The sequence below is a fragment of the Cryptomeria japonica genome, chromosome 2 (assembly GCF_030272615.1).
Source record: "Cryptomeria japonica chromosome 2, Sugi_1.0, whole genome shotgun sequence".
In the NCBI taxonomy this organism is placed as follows: Eukaryota; Viridiplantae; Streptophyta; class Pinopsida; order Cupressales; family Cupressaceae; genus Cryptomeria; species Cryptomeria japonica.
In genome coordinates, this window is record NC_081406.1 from 29,146,170 (window position 1) to 29,167,771 (window position 21,602).

Genomic DNA, 21,602 nt, shown 5'->3' on the forward strand with positions numbered 1-21,602 from the left:
TTGGTGTTCTCTTTAATACTTATAGAGCGTCTTTGGTTAGTTTTGAGGATGATTGAGGTGCTGGTATAACTTCATCAGAACCGCTTTCTTGCCTACTCGCGCCCCACGCAGATGTGGAAGAGGAATAACTTCCCATTGAATGAAACATCAGCAATACACCTATGGATGGATACGCAACCTGCATGCAGGCAAGCACAACAATGTCCACCACAGCTGTAATATAAACCCTAGCCACGTGTCATAGGAACTATCACAGAAAACCTCTCGAAAAAAATTCGGTGGCAATGGGAAGTGAGGATTTCACGGTGTGAGACAATTCCGGTGGAGGTGCAACCCCATAGGGAATTGCCTATCGGCAAATTATAATTGATTTCCTTTTCTTGTGAAGTTTATTGTTATTATATAAATAAGTATATGATATTTGATGAGGTTTTGGGTCACTATTTCATTACATTTTTTGTAGTTGAATCTTGATTTAATTTCATGAATGCTTAGCTGATCATTTTGTATGGTATCAATTTAGTGATCATAAATCTTGTTATGGTTAATGAACATTATCACTATGTTGCTTATTGTTGTAGGTAATATTTATGTATATGAGGGAATAGCATTTATTATTTAATTTATATGATAGAATTTTATCATTTAGTATGAGAGCATAATACATAGTATTATTTTATCATTTCATTAACATAATTTAATTTTGTTAAGAATAGTTAATGTTAAAATATATCTCATAGACATAACAATTTATGTGAGATTCGATTGTATGAATATCATTTTTAACAGATATCCACTCACCTATTAAATACTTATGGATATGTTATTATTTTTATTAACCTTTTTCTCCATAACCATTAAAAATGAGCCTATAAAGACACACTATGCCTAGATAAGAATAGCCAAATAGGAAAATGGAAGACATAATTACTATGTGATAGGGAAGCGAGAAATAGCTAACATATATTTATCATTATACAATGGTGCGAGAAAGAAAAAATTTGGGGATGTAGAGAAAAATGTTTAGCATAAGGAAAGGCATGTAGAAGAAAGGATTCCTAGTTCATTTGCCTTATCTATGCATCTAGATTTTACATGCATGTCTATTAGAAAAATTATGTATATTCGGCTCTGATGGACATATTTTTCCTATTTTTTATGTTGAAAATCATTTCAAAATCTAGCTAATAGTTTTCTAATAAACTTTACATGGAAATTTATAAATTTTTTTCCATAGATCCATATTTGTAAGTTATTCTTAAAGATTTGGAATAGAAAGATTATAGATAAACATTGTTCAAGTCTTCACCCACACACTTCCAACACTTCTTGTAGAATTAAAAAGGAAAACCATCACACCTAAGAGCTTTATCATCAACCATGGTATAAATAGTGTCTTTAAAATTACTAATTGAGAAAAAATGATTACAAAAATACTGTTGTGGGGAGGAAATCCAATAAGGAATAACTTGGAAGCGTTCTTGAATAGCATAACCTTACCTATGAGACTTATATTAGTTTTTAGATGTTGGAAAGGGACACTGTACATATCATCTGGTGTTATCATTGATGGCAACTGAAATCAGACATTTCATCCACAGTGTGTAATCTGATCCTACTAGAAGTTAGAATGAAGAGTTGGTTAAGTCCAATGAGTTACAATAGAGTATCCAACATAATGCAATATTTTGGGTGGCATTTCATTTTGGTTGAATATTTTATGTTGTGAAGCTAGAGGAAGATAGTTGGATGTCTAGAGTACCTTATTCCATAATCTTAGCCTCCGGTGATGATTGTTGTGTAAATTAGAAGATCTGGTATACAAGTTTTTGGGTTGAACAGTGTGGTATGAGCAGCATGGATAGTTGATCGTTGTGTGGAATTGATGGAGTAATTTTGGTGATTATTTTTGTGATCAAGGATGCTTAGCTGACATCTAGGAAGCATGTGGACAATTCCTTTTGGTCTGCATATGCATTGGAGTTCGGATTGAGCCGACTATGTAGGCATGTTTCATTATTTGTATAATATTCTTGAAGTCGACATGTAGAAGACCTAATTTCACGTTGTAGATATAAAATATTGATGGATATGATCATTTTGGATATCGGTAGTGGTGTGGAAATTTATTTTGATTGAGTGTGCATAGTTTCATGTGCACAAGTGAAGGATTTATGCTTCAGAATAATGTTGAACAGTGGAATAGGGCAACTTATGAGCTAAAGTGTGTGTAGTATATATAATGAGATGAACCAGAACTATAATTTGGCATTGGTAGATGCTATTCCTTAGTTCATTCCTTCTTGTGATCTTTGCAATTTTTTTTAAGACATTGAGCCTTTTCAAAGGTTGTAGCTCTTCTTTCTTTGTAATTGAGCAATGAGCTCTGGGAAGTTCCCTTGTAGTACTTTTAACAAAGTATAATTATCTTGTGGTTCTATCCCCAGTATGGTTTTTCCCTTAACCTGGCTTTCCACATATAAATATTGGTGTTATGGTGTTGTTGCTGATTGCTTTCTATTTTTGCATCTCTCTTTTGTTCATTTGTATAAAGTGGTTGAACCAACAAGTTACTAATGTCAAAAATTGCAAAACACTGATTCAACCACCCTCTCAATGTTCCTCAATTCCAATAGTAGAAACTTGTTATAATTCTTGACAAAATCTTGAAGAATAGCTAACAAATCCTTGAAAATAAAATGACCATCCTTGATTAGTTATATGTCATGATAGGTGCGGTGGACTCAAAGAGCTTGAAAATATCTTTGGAATTTCTATCTCCTACTTTATGCTGGTGGAGTTTGCCCTTAATTTGAGTGCCTCTAACAAAATAGTTGTCTTCTATTTTCTTTTGGTGCCTTATCTACACCACTATAACCTATAAGTAAAGAGAGAAGGGATTGGCTTCAAGTACCACTATTTCCTTGTGGAGATTCAAGATGACAGCATCATATAAAGGTCTCTAAAAAACTTGTCAACTAGTGATCATAAATGTGAATAAAGTGAGAAGTACACCAAATGACTCTTTTCCACCAAACTTAATGTAACTAGTTTGCTAGCTAGATAAAGGTTCAAGGTTCTAGATCTTCGTGGTGTGAGCTAGTGAAGGTTGATAAATTATTATGGAAATATTTAGCTATAATTGATTCTTAAATTTCTTAGGAAGCCTCACTTTCCATTAAATTTTGAACTTAATGGTAAATTAGAAAAGGTGACATCTATTAATGGATCCACTAGGAGAGAAAAAATATCACCAAAAAAGGAAGGTTGCATAAAAATGATAGAGAAAATAGAAGTACTAAAATACCTTGGTAGAGCCAACCCAAAAGCTACACGACATATGCCAAAAAGGCTATTTGTGGTGATAATCCAAGTTAGAATTTGGAAAACCTAATTTATTACACATTTAGTACAAGACCTATCAATGTGTAGTTATCCAACATATAAGTAGCACCCACTCTTGACCATAAAATACCCACACATAACTCAAGTGGTTGTAGACATTGAATGAACAACTCATCACTTAAAAAGAGATCCTTCAACAACATCATTAGAAGAATAAACATTGATGATTTCAAAATGATGATTGTTGACATTCTTCAGCTCATCTAGATCACATAGATAGTAGAGTTACAACCATGGTTGACAATGTACATATACCACTTAGGAGTGTGATGGAAGACAAATGGTGTGACATCCAATATAATGCTTGAAAATAAAAAATATTCACTTCCTATAGATAAAGAACATCTAGAGCTTACAACTTTTAATGAATATCCCTCATGGAATAATTCTTTGGGAGGTTAATAATACCTCACAAACCATAAAATAAAAAATTTATGGGTTTGATTGAGCATATCCTTACTTTATGACTCTTATAAACTGTAATAATGATCGATATTTTATTTGTAATGATTTAGGGTTTACGTAGTTGTTTGTTGTGGATTAAATTTTGTGTGAAAGATGCATTATTATTATTGTGTCCATGGAGCACAGGCCTAAGTAATTTTTACATTTCCCAATGGCGATATATACATTGGCGACAATAATTTTTCTTGTTATTGTTTATGGTTTATTCCTTGTTTCTACCTATGATTGCCTTGTTTCAATGGTTCATCTTAATTTTGTCCATGGGGGCCCTGCTCTTGGCTCATTGGAAGGAAATATAAATTTTTTAGGGCTTTAGATCATTTACTACTACATATTTTTATGGACCTGGAAGATCTATGTATTGTTGGGTGTGACTTAATAGAACACTGTCATTTATTGACCTCTTGTTTGGAGTCCATGGTTTCCCAGAGGTATCTTTTCCTATTTGGCTGAGAGTTTTTTTTAGCCACTTCTGAGGAGCCTTTCCTACTCGCAATTTTCTTGGACCAATACCTATCTTATATTGATCAACTATAAAATACATAGTCTCATACTTTGTTATCTCATTTTGGCCTAGCCAAGCCTCATTGGCTATTATTATTTTTATAATTTTATTATTCATGTGATGGCTTTATTTTTGAGTTTTTTAGTTCCTCTCCCTAGCACACCTAGTAGGTTATTTGCTTGGAATTACAAGAGATATCATGTTTTAGGAGTTATTGCTATTTATGTCCTTGATAACATTTTGACTTTTAATTTTCAATGTCCTAAAGCTCTTTGGAATCATATTAGGGAGCTATATGGAAATAATGATAGTTAGCCATTCCTAGATGATCTTATTTCAGATTTTTGTGTACCTCTTAATCCTTAAGAGAGGATACCATATTCTTGTGATACTATTAGGGAATTGAAGAGAATTTGGCATATTTTGAGACTTTATATGAGGATAAACTTTCTTAAGAGGTTCTTGATTCTTCTTTATAAATAGTTGATCCATTATTATTTACTCCTTATCTAGAGTCATTCAAAACTTCCATCATTCCTGATCATCAAGAACATCATATTGTCTTTCAGATTTAGAGGACATATTCTATTTTTTATGTTTATGGTTTTAGGATGGATTCCTTTTCAATAACTTAGACTTGGTTTGTTAGTCTTTTACTTCATATTTGGAGGATAATTTTAAGGGGTTATCTCTCCTCCTTGATGACAACCATTCTATTCTTGTTGTCATATCATTTTCATCATTATATATTATTCTACTATATTGTCTGTATAGTTCCAGCTTGTCACTTTCTTCTTTGATTAGGCATGTATTTGACTAGATTGTTGCATCATCATATTTCATGGACAAGGAGACACAAAAGTAGTTTTATGAGGCATCATCATCATTATTCATGCTTCCATCCTTCATAGTATGTCCTGAATGGGAGGCATACCTACATCTATACATGATTTTGTTTCTTCCTAAGGGGAGACTAGTGGTTTATAAGAATTGGATCCTTTTTTGTCTTCAAAGACTTAAGATTCTTGTAGGAGATTATTAATTATGGGGGGACTACATAGTCTCTCATGTTTCCTCCTATGGGGGGGGCTATGATTTGGATTTTCATGATGGATGTAGTTCTTGGTGGTATTGGTGATGAAAAATCTACACATCACTTCATTCCTCACTTGCACATGATTTACGTATCTCTATTTTAGACATGAGTTTTTCCCTATAAGGTTTTCTACTTTTCTCCATTTTTGAGAGACTAGTCGCATTGTATATGTAAATGGGTACCTGACATAACCTACTTTTAGGATCCTTCATCATATCTTATTGTATTTTGAAAAAAAATTCTTCTTCATAAGTGAAACTTAGCAAGGGTGTTGGAGTAGATATTGTTTACTCATGCTTAAGTTAAACTAGGCAATTACCATTTACCTTGCATTTTATACTTGGGTAGTTGTCTATAGTTGTCTTCTACCTACCCTACCTACCCTTGCATTTGATTGAGACACATGTTCACATCTTGTGTTCTCTCATCTGATGCTCTTGCATATTCAAGCAAGGAGTTTGTACATTTATCACTCATCTCAATATCAACAATATTATATATCTTTATTGGTGAAATATTTATCTCATTTTGTGGAAGTTACTACAATCATGATCCTAGCTTGGGAGTATCCCTCCAATTGTTCCCACCTCGATGGATAGCCATAAATAATATCATACAAAATAAGGACATAAACCAGGTATGAACAATATGCTGATAATTTAAAGACAACTTATGAGAGAGAAATGCTAAAAAGCTACTAAAAGAAACATAGCTTTCTAGAGTTAGCAACTAACCCTCAAGAAAATAGAGTTTTACAATATGTGACTTTAATGGTAGAATAGAAAAGTTGTTGTGAGTATAAAGTTGCAAAAATGGAGTGTTGTTACATATTGAGAAAGTGTTCAAGAGGCCATAATGAAGTTCAAATATTGTTTCCAAGATTCAAGAAAGACACGAGAGAGAGAGAGAGAGAGAGAGAGAGAGAGAGAGAGAGAGAGAGAGAGAGAGAGAGAGAGAGAGAGAGAGAGAGAGAGAGAGAGAGAGAGAGAGAGAGAGAGAGAGAGAGAGAGAGAGAGAGAGAGAGAGAGAGAGAGAATGAAGGAAAATGTAAATTTCATGGATAGATACTAACTCCCAATGTCAAGTGTATAAAGGCATTACATTGCCAAATTTAAGAAGTGTAATGTCTCAATGGTCAAATCAATTATAAATATCCATGGTACAGTAGTGTGGCATGCAAACATATCCATGACACACATACCTTTGAGTGCAATCTAGACCTAATGGTCATGGAATCAAGCATGAAATATGGAAAGGTATGTATGCTTAGATTAGTTTAAGGTGTAATACGAATAGACTATCTTAATTATGACTTAAGGGAAGACTCATGTCATGTGAAATTGCATGGGGTGCAATTTATGATGTTATACGGTGAAATAAACCTTTCAATATTTTGTACCATTGGGGAGATATTAGTGTTTTTATCGTATAAATTTTTTTTACAATGTTTCAAACTCAAATTTGAAGACTTTTGCAACTTCATAAAGGCTCAAAAATTGAAGAAAATATCTTTAGCTGATTTCAACATTATAGATCTCTGCACGAGATTTCCCATAATATATTATAACAACAAATTAAATTCCCAAGTCAAAAGTTATGGCTCTTGGAAGTTGTGGAACAAAAATTCATCTTTCAAATGAAAATAATTCCTAGGTGAGAAAATGAATGATTGCACTTTTGAGAACATTCTAAGGTAGTTATCGGTGGGGAAGGGAGGTTATAGAGGATAGCTCCATTAGTGTTAATTGTGGCTCCGAATTGTAGATTTTTCCTAGGAACTTAATTTCTTTGTAATGAGTTAAGCCCATTTGGATGTAGCATTGTAATTTCTAAATATATAATTCCATTTTATTGAAGAAATCAAAAGTAGGTTGTTTTCCTTCTTTCATTTTTTTTATGTTATTATTTATTGTTGTGCCATGTTTTGGTGTTTGGTGGGGTAGCCCTTCATCAATCCCTTAGATCAAGAATTCGATAACTTTAAAATTTAATACAATTAGCAATTATCATTTAGAAAGTTTGAGTATACTATCCTAGACATAATATTTGTTGTCTATGGGAATTAATTTTACAATTAACCCTTTTAAGAATTAACCACATGAATCTTGTTTACGAATAAGATTTTTTGTAACAAATTATATAAGTATGTTTACAAATAATATTTTTATAATTATCTTGGGTATGTTTTGCAATGCTATTACATATTCATTATAAACATTCTTATACTTTTATCTCTCACTACAATCATATCTTCATTCATCCTAATACATTCTCCTTATCCATACATTTATTATACCTATGTTTTCATATACTTTCATGTAATTGATAACCATTTTGATTTCACCCATTTTTTATGTCTCAAGTCATAAGGTTGGTCTTAATATTTTAGACTTGGCCCTTTCAAATTTTGAATTTAGAGTTCAAGTTTTGGTTAACTGCTAGCAACTGTTTCTCCTTCAAGGACCAACTTAACACCAATCTGTGTGAGTCAAGATCATGCCATTTTATTTAAATACATTTAATGTATTAACTCGGTATTCTCATATCTCTAAGTATTCCAAGGTATATTGTTCACAATACAACACTTCAATTGATGCACTAGAAAAGGTTCTAGATTTGCATGAGATTTTAGGAGGATATGCATTTTTGAAGAGTGCTATTATTGTCATTTAGACACATTTATATTGATCAACGTAGAAAATCATGTCCCCTTCCAATAAGCTTAACATTAGGTTCATTAAACTGTTATAAGAATAATTTAAGAAACTAGATTAATAACTTGTGAGCTTTCATGATAAAACTCTTAAGATTTTCCCTTAATTCCAAACATACATAAAATGAAAAATTAGAATTCATATATATGATGTAGATTACATTTAAGAAAAAATAATTTTATAGAGGAAATCAACTTCACATGGCCAAGCCTATTTATAGAGGAAATCAATGACTAACTTCTCAAAATTTGGAAGGAACCCGCTAAAATCAATGAGATTGCATTGTTCCTTCACGGTTGCTTCTGGAATACATTTTACTTACCAATATACCGTTCATGGTTTGCCATTTCTCTTTTGACCTAGCCGATAAGTCTTTGTTTCTCAAATTTGTTATCTTCCGCACATTATGTAGAAGATTATTCTCCAAGCTATCGTTAATTTTGTGGATGGAGTGAATCTCCTTCCTTGAAAGCTCTTCATTTATAAAATAAGAGAAATCGCCCTCCCTACAATTATGACTACTTCTCACCCTCCCTACAATCTTAGAAATGAATCACAAACCCACCAAATACTGTTTACAAGTTAGAATGTGCCCGCCTTGACGTTGTTCGGAAATTGCGAGGATATTTGAATGCAAATTCGGCCCGAGCATTACCGATTTTTAATTGTTGATAAATTATATATAAAATAAAATAATATATCATATTTTGATTCTAGAAAAGTGTGTGTAGAAGTGGATCTATGCAAAGACTTAAGGTACATAGTAGACATCAAGATTGGATAGACGATATACATCTAGGTGTTTACTATCTAAATTTGTCTATTAGTTTTATCAATTTTAATATTTGAGTATGAGATGTAGATTGTTTGTAGACTTCTACCTCATTATAAGCTTATCATTCAGCTAACTGCTAGATGTTCACTATCTATGAAGAAAGAAGAGGTTTAGTTTGTCATGGCCCTCTACTTAAGCCATCCTTAAGCTCTAGGGATCATTCCTTGAAAACCTAAAATATAAGTTCAAAATCTCTAGACATGTGAAAATTCATTCTCTCATAATATGGGAAGCATCTAGTGGGGAAAAACTCTCCTAAGTATTATATTAGCCACATTAATTGTGCCATCTACAAAACCACCACTACTTGATGCACATCTCTAGCCCTAGTTACATAGAGAAGTCTTTGCAGCATACTAGACAAGAAGAAGAACAATCTATGTCAAAGAAATGGTTTCCTATCTAATCTTCTATCTCAATAGATAGTTTTAGATAACAATGAGATGATTATTGATACTCATTCAATTATTATAACTCTCAATTTTTTAAAGATTTGATGGACTTCCCATGAATGTATTTTAGTCATGACACTCAGCAACTTTTTCCATGTCTAAACATTCCTATTTGCAATAAATCAAAAATTTAGTTTTATTCCTTCATGCAAGTTTTTATGTTGTCTAATAGTGTGTATAATTATGAAATGGGTAATGGTGGTGTTTTTTTATATTTTTCTCTCCTATGTTGCATCAACACTTAGTTGATTATGCATGCAATCCTATAAACTAAGAATTATAGGGTCATATCAAAATTAATAACAATTTATTTAGTGTCGTTAATGTTTTTATCTTGAATGATGTTCTTGAGAGATATTTCCTTTGGAGGTAGATTAAAAGTTTATTGCCTACCACCACTTGAATTGTGTACAATAATTCTAATGTAATACAAATAGCCTCTAATAAGTGCAAGATAATGCTAATGTATTGAATAACTATCAAAAGTTGTGTGATAATTTATGACATGCAATATTTTTTTCTCTTAAACCCTAATATTGGTCACCGCTAAGCTCTTATGGTGTGATATTGTAGCATCATGAATTGTATCCCTAGTACAATTTCATAGTCACGTAGGCCCCCCTTTAGTGTTTTGGCCTTTCGTGGCTATCATTAGCCTTGAGGGTCACATGGGCATCTAGAGGTCAAACCCCTAGATGCTAATTTTTATTTTTTATTTTTGAGAAAATTTTACCCATTCTTAGTAGGTGGTCATGTATGTGACCAAGGGTCAATATGCTCTAGAGATTAATCTAACTCCATTCTTTCATTGATTGGCCTTCATTTAAATAGAGAAAAAAAGGGAAGTCCAAGAAAGAAGATGAAGTCAAATTCTTATGAGCCCCTACAACAAAATGTGGAATTGTGGAAATTTTTTAAAACTTCAACGCTCACATCCTTTTTAATCTCTATGAAAGGATACAATAATTAGCTAACTTTCAAATTTTAAGCTCATGGGAATAGCAAATGATTTCTATTAGGAGTGTTCAATCATAAGCTACTTTAGATTTAATTGGTCAAGCTACTAGATTGAATTGTAAGGGTTTAAAGGTTGCTATAAGGAGCAATGGAGACTACAAACAATTTGTTGATAATTTCTTTGAAGAGGATTGATAGATAGAGTGATACCAAATTGGATTCAACAAGGAAAAACTACCAAGTCCCTAAGGTTTGGTAAGCCTCCATATCATGAAGTACTTTACTCTTGAGGGTAGATTTAAAATTTTTCATAGTTGTCTTTTTCCTGTGCTAAATCATATTAGACATGAGTAAAAGATAAATTTATCTTTGTATTTGTTGCCTTTTGAATATAATTGTGTTAAATAAGGAACTTGCCCCTCACCAAGCATTGATTATGAAAATTTATAAGTTTAAACTCTCAACTATGACCCAAACCAACCTTGCTAAGTCCAACTTTGTTAAAATTAGTTTCATTGAAAGAAAAACACCACAACTCTAGCAAAAAAACTATCTAGTCAGGAAAATTCTACACAAAGAACTAAAAAGGAAAAAAAGAAAAGAGTTATGATTATTAAATTAAAAACCCTCTAAGAAGAACTTCTAAAAGTTACCTGAATGAAAAAAAGAAAAATTATATCCAAAAACATTGCTCCAGCCAAGGAAAACAAATTGAATTTTAAAACCCCAAAGCCCAACATACCAATTTATATTCTATGGGAAGAAGGGTAGCTTAAATAGGGTAAAAGTTTAGAGGACAGAGGTTAAAAAAACTATGGGATAAGGATATTTGAGGGGATTGCCAAAGGTGCCTATGTTGTCAAGAAGGAGGAAAAAAACGGAAAAGAAATTGTGGAAACAAAAAATTATAAATAATTTTATAAATAAATTATAAAATAATTATAGATAATTTTATAATTAAATTATAAATTGATTATAAATAATTAATTATTTTATTCTTGCAAATGTTATTAAAATATGTTTACTCATATGATTTAAAAAATAAAAAATAATAATAATTTATAAATTGTGTTTAATAATTTAGTATTATCTTAATTTTTAACTAACGAAGTTAAGAATGGATACTTCTGGAGGCTGCACCTGGACAATATCCGCAATTTCAACCTTACTTTTGATCGTATCTGCAAGGAAATTAAAAGAAACCCTTAGTGTACTCCTGGAGAGATGTTATACATGCGGAAGCAAATCCAAGATCAAAAGAACTTGGTTTGGATGGAAGGTGCTTTGGGGTGGACTGCGTGGGTGGACTCTTTTGAAGATGTGCTGCATTAGATGTTGTTTTCTGCTCTAGTCCAGTTTTTGTATCAGTCTGGTTGTGCATAGAATTCGTCTTTTCTGTTGTGTGAGGCTTGTCCTCTAATACTTTGATTCTCGGTGGTATTTGTTGACTTTGTGATCTCCTTATTCTTAATATAAAAATTTTTAACTTTAAATTATTATTTTCCACCTACAAAAAATAGTTTATTTATGAACTATAATTTAATTTCTCACCAATATTTTTTTTAAAACTAATACACCTATATCTTTTTTAATTCTTAAAAAATAAAAACAATAATAACAAACAAGTTTTGAAAATTATATTAAAAAATTAATATGTTAAAATAATTTAATTTGATAACATGAGCTTTATAATATCAATCAATGTCTAATTATAACTAGCCAATAAAGTTTATAGTCCACAAGAATTTATAATTATTAAAGTAAAATGATTGATTGTATAATGTAATGAAAATTAAAAAATTAAAAAAATGATTTATATACCAAATATTTAAGACAATAAAATTAAAATATAAAAAGTGAGCTTTTAAAAATATGATAAATTAAAAATTTAATAAATACTAATTGATATTTATTTTTAAAAACAAAAGTACATTTTTTTAACAGATAAGTGAATAAAATATATTTTAAACTTTTTCACAAATACAGAAAACAAAATGAAGTGGTAGGTAGACACATATGTACATACTTTAATATTTTACTTCGATACAATGAATTAAAATGTGGGAAGTAGTTTCTTATTTTTCACTTATATTAAAATAAAATTAAGGACTTTGAGGCTTACATTGAAATGAGTTTTGTTAGTAGTATTTTGAAAGCACGGAAACTTCGTGGCAAGCCCATTAAGACTTTGTTATTATTAATAATTGTATTATACTTTTTAATGTAGACTAGTAATTAATATAGTAGGAATTTAGTCTATTTTTAAGAAAATTAGAATTTTGTATCTATTGTAATCAATAAGAAAAAATGTAAAATAACATTTTTATAATAATTTTAAATAAAAATTAAACATAGAGTATAAGATCTTTATTCAAAAAATTAATTCTATGTAATGATGGGTTAAATTAATTAAGGAATAAAATTGAGTGAATGCAATAATATCTGCTTTGACGCAAACTAATAATATATATCAAATAATATCAACTAATTTAAGACTTACTATTTTTCAATCCGATAATAAATAGTATGGTGCATGCATTGTTTATGGTCAACTACATTCTTAATTGAATAACTAGCATATATACCTTAAATTCTAACTTAATCCATATAAAATATGCCGAGAGATATCCTTCTTGAGGCGCCTATTTTTTATCAATTTTATACCCTAAAGTAAAATAGGTGCCTCGAGAAGGATATCTCTTGGCGTATTTAATATGGATTAAATTAGAATTTAAGGTATATATGCTAGTGGCAGTCGCGCGATGTGACATGAAAAACATAAAATAAATGCAACATATAATGATATAGTATATTTTTCTTGAATTAAATTATATTATTATATTATTATGTAGAGATATATGAAATTTTATATATCCATTTAGACTATTTTTAACAAATATATGCGTTGCAAGATTAAAGCATGTACTAAAATGTAAGATATATATTAGACTTTATTTAATGATAATACTTATAAAACATTATTTAATGGTTAGTATTATGGTTACGAATAGGGTTAGGGTTAAGGTTAGTATTATGGCTAGAGTTAAGGTTTACATCATTGTTAGGGCTACAATTAGGGTTCACATCAAGGTTAGGGCTTGGTTTAGGTTTAGAATTATGGTTTGGGTTAGGATTTAGGATTACTGTTAGGTTATGGCTAGGGTTATGGTTAAGGTTACTATTATGTTCAAGGCTAAGGTTTACACCATTGTTAGGGTTAGGGTTAAGGTTAGGCAACAATTAAGGTTATTATTCTAGAAGAATGGTTTGGGTAATGATTGAGGTTCAATTAGAATTTGTATTAGAGTTAGGGATAGGGTTCAATTAAGAGTAGGGTTAATATCACAATTAAATTAGGGTCTTAATAGGTTTAGGGTTAGTATTATGATTAAAAAAGGGTCAAGGTTTAAGGATAAAGCCTGGTGTAAAGGTTAGGGCTCTATAATAAAGCATGCTTTCAAGGTTAGGATGAAGGTTTAATTAGGGCTATGGATTACATTAACATAAAGATTAGGGATAGTATCAAGGTTAGGTTGGATTTAAGGTTAAGGTTATTTTAGGGCTATAGTTTAGGTTCAAGATAGGGTTTAATTATGGTTAGGGTTAATTTTAGGGTTAGGTTATCATAAGGGTTCAATTACAGTTAGGGCAAGATTTTAATCAACATTATAATTTAATTACAATAGTGTTAGGGTTAAAGTAGTATTAAAGTTCAATTAAGATTAGGGTTAGAGTTAAGCATGGAGAAGGAATTTTGGGTGTGGAGGAAAATTTCTCCACAACCCAATTCTGGCACTCTGTCTCTATCTTGAGTTAAGTTCTGTGGTTCTTCCCTATTTGGTCACATAGGTTTAGGTCATCTCGTTCCTTAATTAGGGTCTTCCCTAAGAGGTTATGCCTATAAAAAGGATAATTGATCATTTCATTTGATCAACCATCCAATTCAATCTTATTTATCTCTTTTTCTACTAGACAATGAATATGAGCTAGGGAAAAAAAATATTATGAGCAGTAAAATTCATTATAAGAAGGATATAACTTGATCATCAACCAAGACAAATGCAACATCCTATGTAAAATTCAAACAATTTCATCAATACATCAAGCAAATTTGACACATTGTCACAAACATAACTTTTTTTTCTTCAAGAAAACTTCCTGTGAATGAATTGGTTGACTACCCTACCTTTTTTCTTCAACCGAATCTTGGTGGTACCCCAATCTAGAACTGTATCCCTCCTTGTAATGCCCAATTTTTTTGGTGAATATGGTAGAGGTCAACGGGATGAAGAGGCAGGTTTAATGTTTATCTAATGACTTGGTCTTTTTTTTAAAGTAATGCCTGCGGTCATCGGAATTTCGATGAATGCGGGCACTTTTTCTCAAAAAAGACAAATTTCATTGCCAATTCCTTCTCCGTCGAAACCAAATGTTGAATTATCGTCAGAATTCCAACGAATGCGGGCAGTTTTTGGAAAAAAAATCAAATTTGGTCACAATATACCTTCTCCGTCAGAATTTTAGGCCAAATGTTTTAGTGACCTGTCCCATCATGCATTGTGACTCATAGCATTCCTTCAGATTGTATACATTACCATATGTCCTCTTTCCTTCTGTTACAACTTGATCGCTACTCTACTTGCTTATCTGACAACTGATAGAGTCAAATGAGAACTTGTACCCTTTGTCACACATCTGACTTACACTCAGTAGATTGTGCTTTAGGCCTTCCACATAGTACACATCATGAGCCTTAACATTTCCATTAATATTGAATGTACCACAACCCTTAATATTGATAGAGGAGTTGTCACCAAACTTGATAAGCCACTATTCCAATCATCAAGCTTGATGAACTTTTTCTTGTCTCCAGTCATGTGATTTGAGCAACCACTGTCTACTACCCACAGATTCCTCCTTTCTATTGATTGATCAAAGAGTTGGAAACATAAATAATTTCATGGAAAAAGGAAGAAGCCAAATGGACGATAGTGATAGCTTAGATGAGTAAAATTCAAAAGTATTGTGTAATTAAATTTTTGGTAGAGAAGGTTGTGCTTGGCTTAGATGATAATGTGTTATATGTATGCAAGAATTTCTCTACCTCTTCAGATACTTAAAGAAAAGAACTATTAATCTAATAAACTACACCAAGAGTTACTATTAAACAACACAAAGTCTTCTTTAAAGTAACGCTAATTCACACTGATCGTTACAAATTAAACTATTAGAAACTTAGCTTAAAGCACAAAGTCTCAAGTACAAATTTCTAATCCATTAAACTACAAATAACTACAACAATACAAAGTTTACCACAAGTTACTTAATTTATCAGCAGATTTCTCAAGTATGTTAAGAGCACAAAGTCTATTTGCAAGATTTGAGAGCTCTCTAACCATGTAGCAATATCTTAAAGATCAAAGAATTAAAGATAATATATATTCAATGGACATAGGAACATTAAATAATATAAACAATTTTCTTGATACAATGCAAAGCTTGCAATCAACAAAATTGTTTCAATCATGGTTATATAAGGTTTAGGGTTAACATTACACAGCAATTAGGGTTACTATTCTAGGAGAATGCTTGGGGTAAGGGTTGGGTTTGAATTAGAATTAGAATTAGGGAAAGGGCTAGTGTTCAATCAAGATTAGGGTTAGTATTACAATTCATTTAGGGTTTAATTAGGGTTAGAGTTTGTGTTTGGATTTAAATAGGGTTAGAGTTTGAGGATAAAGCATGGCACGATGGTTAGGATTATATAATAAAGCTTGAGTTTAAGGTTATGTTTAAGGTTTAATTAAGGTTATGGTTTTGTTAGAATATAGGTTCAATTAGGGTTAGGGTTTACTACATCTAGATTAGGGATATTGTCAAGGTTAGGGTTTGATTATGGCAAGGTTTTAATTATTGATAGGGGTAATATTAAATTTCATTTAGTATTAGAATTAGTGTTATTATTCAATTGCATTAGGATTGGAGTTAAATTAGGATTGAAATTCAATTAGGGTTGGGGTTTAAATTGGATTTAGGGTTGAATTAAGGTTAGATTAAGGTTCAAGTTGTAGGTAGGGTTCAATATTATGGTTAAAATTAAGTTTAGGGTTAAGTTAGGGTTGGAATTTAATTACAGGGATCAAGTTTAAGGGTTAGCATTATAGATAATTAGAGTTGAATTATGGTAAGGGTCTAATTATTGTTATGATTAGGATTAGAATTAAATGAGGATTATTATTCAATTACATTAGGGTTAGGAAATTAGGATTAGAATTCAATTAGGATCTTGGTTTGGTGTAGATTAGGGTTGGGGTTAGATAAGATTTAGAGATTAATTAGGGATAGGGTTAAGTTTAGGGCTAGGATTCAATTATGGTTAAATTAGGGTTCACGTTGTAGCTAAGGTTTAATTATAGGGTTATAGGTAGGTTTAGGGTTATGTTGTGGTTAGGTTTCAATTATGATAAGATTAGGTTAGGGTTAGGGCTCAATTAGGTGTAGATTGGAGATATTGTCAAGGTTAGGGTTTGATTATGATAAGGTAAATTATAATTAGGTTTAGAATTAGATTTCAAATAGGGCTAGAATTAGGGTTATGCTTCAATAACAATAGAGAGGGTTAGAGTTAAATTATGGGGGGATTAGGGTTCAAGTTGTAGGTAGTGTTTAATTCTAGGGTTCTATAATAAAGCTTGCTTTCAAGGTTAGCATTAAGGATTAATTAGGGTTAGGGATTACATGAGCATAGAGATTAGGGATAGGGTCAAGGTTAGTTTGGATTATAATTATAGCTAGTCTTAGCATTTAGTATAAGCATTTACAACATGCTTAGGATTAGTGTTAGGTTTGGGATTAAGAATTAGATTAGGGTTAAGTGTAGTACCCCTATTCTAATCAGCTTTGTAAAACTGGTTTGACCTTGGTTGAATTTTTATGTGGCAATCTTGAATGGTTGAATTACCATGAGGTAATGTTTAGTCAGATATTATGATTATTGTGTGTATATATATATATATATATATTTAATGAAGATGTTAGCTCAAGATTAATAACAAGAATCAGGAGGACAGTTTAAACTTACATAAGAATCAATGCGAAAGCACATTAACAGATATATATATGTATGTATGTTTGTGTGACTCTTGGTTGTAGGAGATTGCAGGTACAGTACCACCTAGGTGCGAGGTTCATCTTCACCTGGATTCATAGGGTTGAGTATTACCTCTTTCGTCCTTAGAATTTGGGTTAGGTGGTCGTAAAAGCTTCAGTTTACCCTAGTCATACTGAAATGAGCATCGCTTGTATTTTGTCATTTTTCTTTTCATTTGGGTTTGTGGGTTGGGTAATTGGTTGGCTTACTTGGTTTGTGTGCTTCGCATGTGGTAAATAGAGTATTTCATCCTAAGTATTTATTTTGATTTAATGTGTTCATTTACGCATTAGTAATTGAGCAATTAAAATAAATAGGTTTCTTTTATGTGATTAATCATTAATTGAAAAGGTCACCCTTATGTTTGTAGTCAGTTTAATTTAATGGTTAATTTTAAATAATGAATTTGTTCAGTTTATGCATTTTAAAAATGAAAGATTTAAATTTATTCAAAATAGAAATAATTTAATCTCTTTTGCTTTTTCGAATAGAAAGATTAATTTTAATTATTTAAGAAAATCAATTTTGATGAAAAAAGTGAGTTTTATTCATATTTATTTTATATAGTGTGTAAGATTGATTTTGAGAATTTAATTTAATGAAAAATATTTTACCCTCATTAATATTGTGAAATGCAACTATTATCTTTGTTAATTAAAAATTAAATGAGGGAGAAAAGCATTTCTTTTAATTAACTAAATTTATAATCTCAATGCATAAACAATTCAACTATGGGATAATTCCATAAAATTAATTAATTAATTAATTAAATTAAGTTGCAAGCTGCATGATATTAGAAATATATTTTTATTTAAATTTTAGTGGAAAAATAAATTATATTAATTATATTTATTGTTCCTAGAATTTTAAATAAATAAATAAAAGAATAAATAAATAAATAAAAGAATAAATTAAAAAAAATGAATAAAAGAATTAATTGGAATTAAAGCATTGTTTAAATTCTTTATTTAGAAAATTAATTAATTTGCATGAGAAAAGAAAAGAAAGAATAATGATTTTTAATTATTGCATGTTGGCTTATCTTTTGTTATAAAATTAGAAAATAAAATAAAATTACTTTTATTCTAAATTTAGGTTTTTTGAGAAAAAACTATTGAACCTAGAATTTTAGTTTAAATAGGGAATAGGTCTTTACTTTAGGGACATAGGGACAGGTCAGGAATTTAGGTGAAGAAATTTATTGGAAGCTTATTGAAAAGATTAGGGCTCTGCTATAGATTTCTTCCAGGAAAGCTATACCAGGTTGGGTGGCTTCTTTGATTTGTTGTTTTTTAAGAAAATAATTCTATTTTTCTCTGAATGGTGTGTGTGTAAATTATTTGTCAGATCCAAAACCCTCTTCTAGTTAATTCAGGTTTTGATTTAAAATTCTTGCCTGATGTTAATTTTCTAGTTAATGGGAGTAATTTAATTTTGAGAAAATTAGGAAAATTATTATGAAAAAAATTACTCTCTCTTGTTGATTTGTTCTAATAGTCACTTAAATAAATCTTTGTGAACTTAGTTGATTTCTTTAGAAATAAATTTAATTATGAATTAAATTTATTGGTTTATCTAGTTTAAAGAAAAAGTAATTGGAATAAAATTCTGTGAATGAATTTTATTGAGTTGGGAATTTTATTATTATGTAAATTCTGTGAAAGCGGTTTTAATGATTTTTGAAATTATTTACATGTTTTAAAAAAAATAATAATAAAAATAAAAATAAATTATAAATAAATAAATAAATAATAATAATAAATATTTAATTTTGGTATCTGTTTTATTGAGGAAGTATATTTTTGGGAAAAAGATAAAATATTATTTTATTTGGAAAATTGTTGAAATGAAATATATTTATTAAATTGATAATTTTTAAATAATATTTTATTCAGGAATATATTATATGATATGCTATTGGAATTATTGGAAATTTAATAATGTATCGTTTGGAAAATTGGTAAGTTAATGAGATTTTCATTTAGTAAAATAAATGGTTAGTTTATATTTTTCCTCTATATTGAGACATAAACAAATGGACTATTGCGATTGTGGTATTGTATTTTCCTCGTTATGATGATTTTTCTATTAATGTATTTAGAAAACTTAGATAATTTAGAAAACTTGATCGACTTTTATTGTTTAAACCAATAGGAAAGAAGATTGTCCTTTTTTGGTTATTGCCTATGCAAGTTTAATTTCTGTATTCGCTTTTGTTTAAAGTAATGGCAAGGCCTTGATATGTTTGTTTGGACCCTATCATTTGGTTGATTTGGGGTACCTGTTTATGTCTTTAGTTTCTAGTTTGGTTGTTGCCTTGTGATGGTGTTTTAACTGTTCTTGTCCTTTATGTGGGTGTCAAGTGGTGATTTGTGGTTGGCCATAGCGGGTCAGGTCTCTAGTTAGAGTACTGTTGGGCAATGGACATTGTATTAGCTTTTGATATGTTCAGTTGGATCCCTTTCTTTGTAGGGATCATTTATGTAATTATTGATCGATGTGGTCAGGTATTTGCTGGTATGACTCGCCTTGATGATAGGAATTTAAATGATATGAAACTTATGTACCCTTAACTTATTTAATTATCAGAGGGGTCTTGCAGTTGAGTAGACCCAGAGATGTAGCCCTCTAGGGGTGAACTCTGAGATCATTTTGGTGTTATGTGTTGCTTTTGTTCTTATGTTTCATGTTTTAGTGTTAGCATGTATGGATGCCATTTTGATAGAATGTGTAAGTGGATTAGATGAAATTAATTGTAATGCATGTTTCCAGTCTTCTCTTTATGCAATAATGTGGTTCATGAAAGAGTGTAGCTGATTTGTAGAATGTATTCTATAATTGTTAAGGAAATTAAGTATGCATCGAAAGATCTCATTAGTTTATGATGAAATTCAAGTTTGTTATTAATTTGGATGCATGACTAAAATTTTAATGAAAAGTATGGATGAAGGTTATGAATAAACCTTAATGGAAGAACTTTATCTTGTGATGTATATTTTGTCTTGCTGAAAGAAATTATCCTTGTTTAAGAATTTTCTTGTTATTAAGACAATCGGCTTATTGGATTAATTACCGTAAGTTAAGTTAAATGTGGAATTAAGCAATCATGTTGGGAAACTCTTTAGGTGATAGTTGATGTCTTCCGCTATGTAATCTGTACTTTGATATCTTATTGTATCTTTATGTTGTGTCTTATTTAAAAAAAAAAATTGTTGCACTCCATTCCTGTGTTTTAGCTTTATCCCTTCGGGGTTTCCTAGCGGGCCATTACATTTGGTATTAGAGCCAAAGTTGCAAACACTGGGATCTCTAGTTTCACTTGTGCCCTTAGTTGGTCTGTGGTGTATTGACCTTATGTGTATGCTTGTCATCCTTTTTGTATGTTTGTGATTGAGCAGACCTTAACTTTTGTGTAATGTGTGTGTTCACACCTTGTTTTCACCTTCTTGATGTGGGTGTTTTGGAGTGATTATATGTGCTTTGTCTTCTTATTGGGGTCTTGGTTTACGATTTCTCTTATTCTGAAGGAGAGTTGTATGTACCTTCCTTATTGATTATTGTACTCTTTTGACTAATCCATTTGGGTTGGTTAGTGTTGTCTTGAATCAAAAAGTACAAAATGTGCATGTTTAAGAGTATGATCTAGTTTAGTGTTGTCCACTTGAAGGACTTGTATGGTAAATATTGAATGCCTATTATATAGTAAAATGAATAATTACCATCCTTCCTCCTCTTTCTCTCTCTATAAATTAAATGTTTTTTTTATATGTGTATTTATCTCTTATCTGAGTTTTCTTCTTGCAAGAGAAAGGTTGTGATTTCTTGAGCCCTTGTGTGAGCCTTATAACGCTTATGTTTTTTTTAAGATTATAAAAGGGCTTTGGTTTGAAAGTGCATATTGGATATTGAGAAAAAAAAAATTGTGTGTTTACACTAAATAATTCTCCATATGTTTCGTAGGAGTAATATAATTAAATTCTATCTTAATTAAGGTGCATTAATATGCGAATAGTTGATTTTGTG